The sequence below is a fragment of the Thalassophryne amazonica genome, chromosome 13 (genome assembly GCF_902500255.1).
Source record: "Thalassophryne amazonica chromosome 13, fThaAma1.1, whole genome shotgun sequence".
NCBI classification, from domain to species: Eukaryota; Metazoa; Chordata; class Actinopteri; order Batrachoidiformes; family Batrachoididae; genus Thalassophryne; species Thalassophryne amazonica.
The window spans coordinates 45,243,804-45,249,877 of NC_047115.1; the positions used below are offsets into that span (position 1 = coordinate 45,243,804).

General features: G+C 55.4%; 1 protein-coding gene across 5 annotated transcripts in view; it reads right to left on the bottom strand.

The window, feature by feature from the left end:
- Nucleotides 1-6,074, bottom strand: part of micu1 (mitochondrial calcium uptake 1) — a 100,923-nt gene that overhangs the window by 32,723 nt on the left and 62,126 nt on the right. The gene's annotated exons all lie outside the window — the stretch shown is intronic.

Genomic DNA, 6,074 nt, shown 5'->3' on the forward strand with positions numbered 1-6,074 from the left:
TTAATTGTGTTTTTGTTCCTCGCCAGCAGTACCAGGTCCGACACGCGGAGGCAGTGGCCACCTGGGAGTTCGGGACTTGGCGGCTCCAGTATTCCCGGGGTCTGGTGGCGGAGGAAATTGTGTGGTTCCAGTTCTGCTTTGGACAGGCGTCTCCTATCTTCGAGCCTGCCCACACGACACCTTGTAATTTGACCTCTGATCTACTGTGTAATCTGTTGTGTTTGTTGTGCACGTTCGCAACAGTAAAGTGTTGTTATTTGACCTATTCCATTGTCCGTTCATTTGCGCACCCTGTTGTGGGTCCGTGTACTTACACTTTCCCAACAGGATATCTCGGCCAACGTCATGGATCCCGAGGGGCGTCAACCGGCTGTTGAACGGCCAATGGAAGAACAGGGTGCACAGGCACCCGCAGGAGGAATGATCGGTGAGTTGCAGCGGATCCTCACCGTTTTCACGGCTCGGTTGGATTTAATGACCGAGCAGAACGTCCTCCTTAACCGCAGGGTGGAGGCTCTCGCCGCGCAGCTGGAGGCGCGCCCTCAGGGCGCTGCTGCGGCTCTCCCTCCTGTCGACCCTGTGCGTAACAGTGACGTTCCACTGGTCGTTCAACGACCCCTCCCACCTTCCCCGGAAGCATACGTAAGCCCTCCAGAGCCGTACGGAGGTTGTGTGGAGACGTGCGCGGACTTCCTTATGCAGTGTTCGCTCGTCTTCGCACAACGTCCTGTCATGTACGCAACTGATTCTAGCAAGATAGCTTATGTAATTAATCTGCTTCGCGGCAAGGCACGCGCTTGGGCTACAGCGCTTTGGGAGCAAAATTCACGGCTCCTTCTGACATATGATGGGTTTGTGAGGGAGTTCAGAACAGTGTTCGATCACCCAAATAGAGGAGAGACCGCTTCAGCCGTGCTGCTGTCAATGAGACAGGGGCGCCGGAGCGCAGCTGCTTATGCAGTCGACTTCCGCATCGCGGCTGCGAGGTCCGGCTGGAATAACACTGCCCTCCGCTCCGCCTTCGTAAACGGACTGTCGTTGGTCCTAAAGGAGCTCCTGGTGGCTAAGGACGAACCGCGGGATTTAGACGGGCTTATTGATCTCGTTATACGATTAGACAATCGGTTAGAGGAACGCCGTCAGGAGCGAGGGGAAGGACGTGACCTGATACGCGCCACCCCTCTCCCTTCCGGGTTCGAAAAGGGGCCGCCCTCCCCACGCTCCACAGCCACAGTGCTTTGTGGGGCAACAGCTCCCCCTGTTGACGTTGTTAGGGAGACGCACAGGGCCAAAATGGGAAGGCTGATCCGTGGAGAGTGTTTTCTCTGCAGCTCAACAGAGCACACACAGAGAGACTGCCCCAAACGGCCAAAACGTCAACACTCGCCCTTAGAGACTGGGCTAAGGGGGGGTCAAGACATTCAAGTGAGACACACACAAATTGCCACACGACTCCCAGTCACAATCCTGAGCGGGGATTTAACACTTCAAGCCCGAGCACTGGTGGACACGGGGTCAGAAGGGAATCTGCTAGACAGCAGATGGGCAAAGGAGGTAGGGCTCCCTCTGGTGGCGCTTCCTACGCCATTGCAGGTGCGGGCACTAGATGGCACCCTCCTCCCTTTACTCACACACAAGACACCACCAGTAACTCTGGTGGTGTCTGGAAACCACCGGGAGGAGATTGAGTTTTTTGTAACTCCTGCCACCTCCCGCGTGATTTTGGGCATCCCATGGATGTTAAAGCACAATCCCCGGATCGATTGGCCGTCTGGGGTGGTGGTTCAGTGGAGCGAAACCTGCCATCGGGTGTGTTTAGGATCCTCGGTTCCTCCCGGTTCCCAGGCTAAGGAGGAGGTCAAAGTCCCGCCCAATCTGACGGCAGTGCCAGTTGAGTACCACGATCTTGCTGACGTCTTCAGCAAGGATCTGGCACTCACCCTTCCCCCGCACCGTCCGTACGATTGTGCCATTGATTTGGTTCCAGGCGCTGAGTTCCCGTCCAGCAGGCTGTACAACCTCTCACGACCTGAGCGCGAATCAATGGAGACCTACATCCGGGACTCATTAGCTGCCGGAAAGAAAGATGGCGGACTTCGTCCATGTATTGATTACAGGGGGCTGAATGAGATTACGGTTCGCAACCGATACCCGTTGCCATTATTAGATTCCGTGTTCACCCCCCTGCATGGAGCCAAAATCTTTACTAAACTGGATCTTAGAAATGCGTATCACCTGGTTCGGATCCGGAAGGGAGACGAATGGAAGACGGCATTCAACACTCCATTAGGTCACTTTGAGTACCTGGTCATGCCGTTCGGCCTCACAAACGCCCTCGCGACGTTCCAAGCATTAGTTAATGATGTCTTGCGGGATTTCCTGCACCGATTCGTCTTCGTATATCTAGACGATATACTCATCTTTTCTCCGGATCCTGAGACTCATGTCCGGCATGTACGTCAGGTCCTGCAGCGGTTGTTGGAGAACCGGCTGTTTGTGAAGGGCGAGAAGTGTGAGTTCCACCGCACCTCTTTGTCCTTCCTGGGGTTTATCATCTCCCCCAACTCCGTCGCTCCTGATCCGACCAAGGTTGCGGCGGTGAGAGACTGGCCCCAACCCACTAGCAGTAGGAAGCTGCAACAGTTCCTCGGCTTTGCTAATTTCTACAGGAGGTTCATTAAGGGCTACAGTCAGGTAGTTAGCCCCCTGACAGCCCTGACCTCACCAAAAGTTCCCTTCACCTGGTCGGATCGTTGCGATGCCGCGTTCAAGGAGTTGAAACGGCGCTTCTCGTCTGCACCTGTTCTGGTGCAGCCCGATCCTAGTCGCCAGTTAGTGGTTGAAGTGGACGCCTCGGACTCAGGGATAGGAGCTGTGCTTTCCCAGAGCGGGAAAGACCGATAAGGTCCTTCACCCGTGTGCCTATTTTTCCCGCAGGTTGACCCCGGCCGAACGGAACTATGACGTCGGCAATCGAGAACTCCTTGCGGTGAAAGAGGCTCTTGAAGAGTGGAGACATCTGTTGGAGGGAACGTCCGTGCCATTCACGGTTTTCACTGACCACCGGAACCTGGAGTATATCAGGACCGCCAAGCGGCTGAATCCCAGGCAAGCCCGCTGGTTACTGTTCTTCGGCCGTTTTGACTTCCGGATCACCTACCGTCCCGGGACCAAGAACCAGAGATCGGATGCCTTGTCCCGGGTACATGAAGATGAAGTCAAAACTGAGTTGTCGGATCCACCGGAACCCATCATCCCGGAGTCCACTATCGTGGCCACCCTCACCTGGGACGTAGAGAGAACCGTCCGGGAGGCCCTGGCACGAAGCCCGGACCCCGGAACTGGGCCGAAGAACAGACTTTACGTCCCACCATAAGCTAGGGCTGCAGTCCTGGACTTCTGTCACGGCTCTAAGCTCTCCTGTCATCCAGGGGTGCGAAGAACCGTGGCAGTTGTCCGGCAGCGCTTCTGGTGGGCGTCCCTAGAGGCCGACGTCCGGGATTATATCCAGGCCTGCACCACCTGCGCCAGGGGCAAGGCTGACCATCGTAGGGCTTCGGGTCTGCTCCAGCCGCTGCCCGTGCCCCATCGCCCCTGGTCCCACATCGGCCTGGATTTTGTCACGGGTCTCCCGCCGTCCCAGGGCAACACCACCATCTTCACGATAGTGGACCGATTCTCCAAGGCGGCCCACTTCGTGGCCCTCCCGAAGCTCCCGACGGCCCAGGAGACAGCGGACCTCCTGGTTCACCACGTCGTCCGGCTGCATGGGATCCCAACAGACATTGTCTCAGATCGCGGTCCCCAGTTCTCCTCGCATGTCTGGAGGAGCTTCTGCTGGGAACTGGGGGCCACGGTGAGTCTCTCATCCGGGTACCATCCCCAGACCAACGGGCAAGCAGAACGGGCCAATCAGGAGATGGAGCAGGCCCTGCGTTGCGTGACAGCCGCGCACCCGGCGGCCTGGAGTACCCATCTGGCCTGGATCGAGTATGCCCATAACAGCCAGGTGTCGTCAGCCACCGGCCTCTCCCCTTTCGAGGTATGTCTGGGGTACCAACCGCCTTTGTTTCCAGTGGTTGAGGGAGAGGTCGGTGTGCCCTCGGTCCAGGCCCACCTATGGAAGTGCCGTTGGGTGTGGCGTGCCGCCCGTTCTGCCTTGATGAGGGCCCGGATGAGGTCAAAGGCCCATGCAGACCGTCGGCGGACCCCGGCCCCTGCGTATCGGCCAGGGCAGGAGGTGTGGTTGTCGACAAAGGACATCCCCCTCAAAGTGGACTCCCCCAAGTTACAGGACCGTTACATCGGTTCCTTCAAAATCCAGAAGGTCATCAGTCCAGCCGCAGTGAGGCCGGCAGCTGAAGCCTCACTGCGGCTGGACTGATCCATCCTGTATTTCACGTGTCCCGAATCAAACCACATCACACCTCACCCCTCTGTACTCCGGGTCCGGCACCGCCTCCTGCCCGGATCATCGATGGCGAGCCGGCTTGGACTGTGCGCCGGCTTTTGGATGTCCGTAGGATGGGCCGGGGCTTCCAGTATTTGGTGGACTGGGAGGGGTACGGACCTGAAGAACGCTCCTGGGTGAAGAGGAGCTTCATTCTGGACCCGGCCCTCCTGGCCGATTTCTACCGCCGCCACCCGGACAAGCCTGGTCGGGCGCCAGGAGGCGCCTGTTGAAGGGGGGGTCCTGTTGTGTGGGCCGCTGAAGAGGAGGTACTGCTGGCCCACCACCACCAGAGGGCACCCTGCCTGGAGTGCGGGCTCCAGGCACCAGAGGGCGCTGCCGCCTCACAGGAGCAGCCGGGGTGACAGCTGACACTCATCACCTGTGACGGCTGTCACCACTCATCTGATCTGCATCGGTATATCAGTAAGATGTCATCTCCACCTCTTTGCCGAGATATCGTTCTACCTGAAAGGTAATATCCTCAGCCTGACTGCTTGATAGAAAGCCCTTTTTGTGATTTTTGTGAGTGATAACAGACTTTTTCTCCAACGAGAGGTGGAGGTAGCTTCCCTGCCGTGCAGATTGCTGGGTGCAGACGCACCCACGTTTAATTGTGTTTTTGTTCCTCGCCAGCAGTACCAGGTCCGACACGCGGAGGCAGTGGCCACCTGGGAGTTCGGGACTTGGCGGCTCCAGTATTCCCGGGGTCTGGTGGCGGAGGAAATCGTGTGGTTCCGGTTCTGCTTTGGACAGGCGTCTCCTATCTTCGAGCCTGCCCACACGACACCTTGTAATTTGACCTCTGATCTATTGTGTAATCTGTTGTGTTTGTTGTGCACGTTCGCAACAGTAAAGTGTTGTTATTTGACCTATTCCATTGTCCGTTCATTTGCGCCCCCTGTTGTGGGTCCGTGTACTTACACTTTCCCAACATTTTGGTTAAGCTAGACATCTCAACATGTTTCTACTTATGAGTAACTTACAAGTAACGCATGTCAACAATCACATAATTTAACTACAACTTACGGCCCACATATGCGGGGCATATGAGCCATACCCTGGCATGCATCGAAAATATTGCGCATGCCCAAGATTTTTCAACAAATTCACCATACTATGACGTATCCTGCATGTTTCAACGTGCGCTTAACTTACGCAAAACTTTCCCATTATTCATTAGATGTAGGCCAGTGTATTCACATGCATACGCAGGCTGAATAGTCAAGGTGTGACAGGGGCTTTAAAGGAAAACAAACAAAAAACTGCCACTGACCACAGCTGAAATAAATGTAGCTGCATAAATCAGCATTCCCCTCTGCCTTCATCTGTGACAGTCCGGCTGTTGAAGATGGCTTTAAAAAACACAACAGCACAGGAAACAGCAGTTCACAGATAGATAGTTTTGTTGGCTTTTTCTTTTGGAACTGTGCAAAAAGGTGTGATGTTCTTTACTGATCATTCCATCCAAAGATGACATTTCCCACAACTCCACACACATACATAGCATATTTGATAAACCTCAGCATCCCCAAACATAACTACTTAATCACAGTTCACTCCACACAATTATAATAACATATCTTTACTCTGTGCCTGCTCATGTTTGTTAAACTGTCCTGCC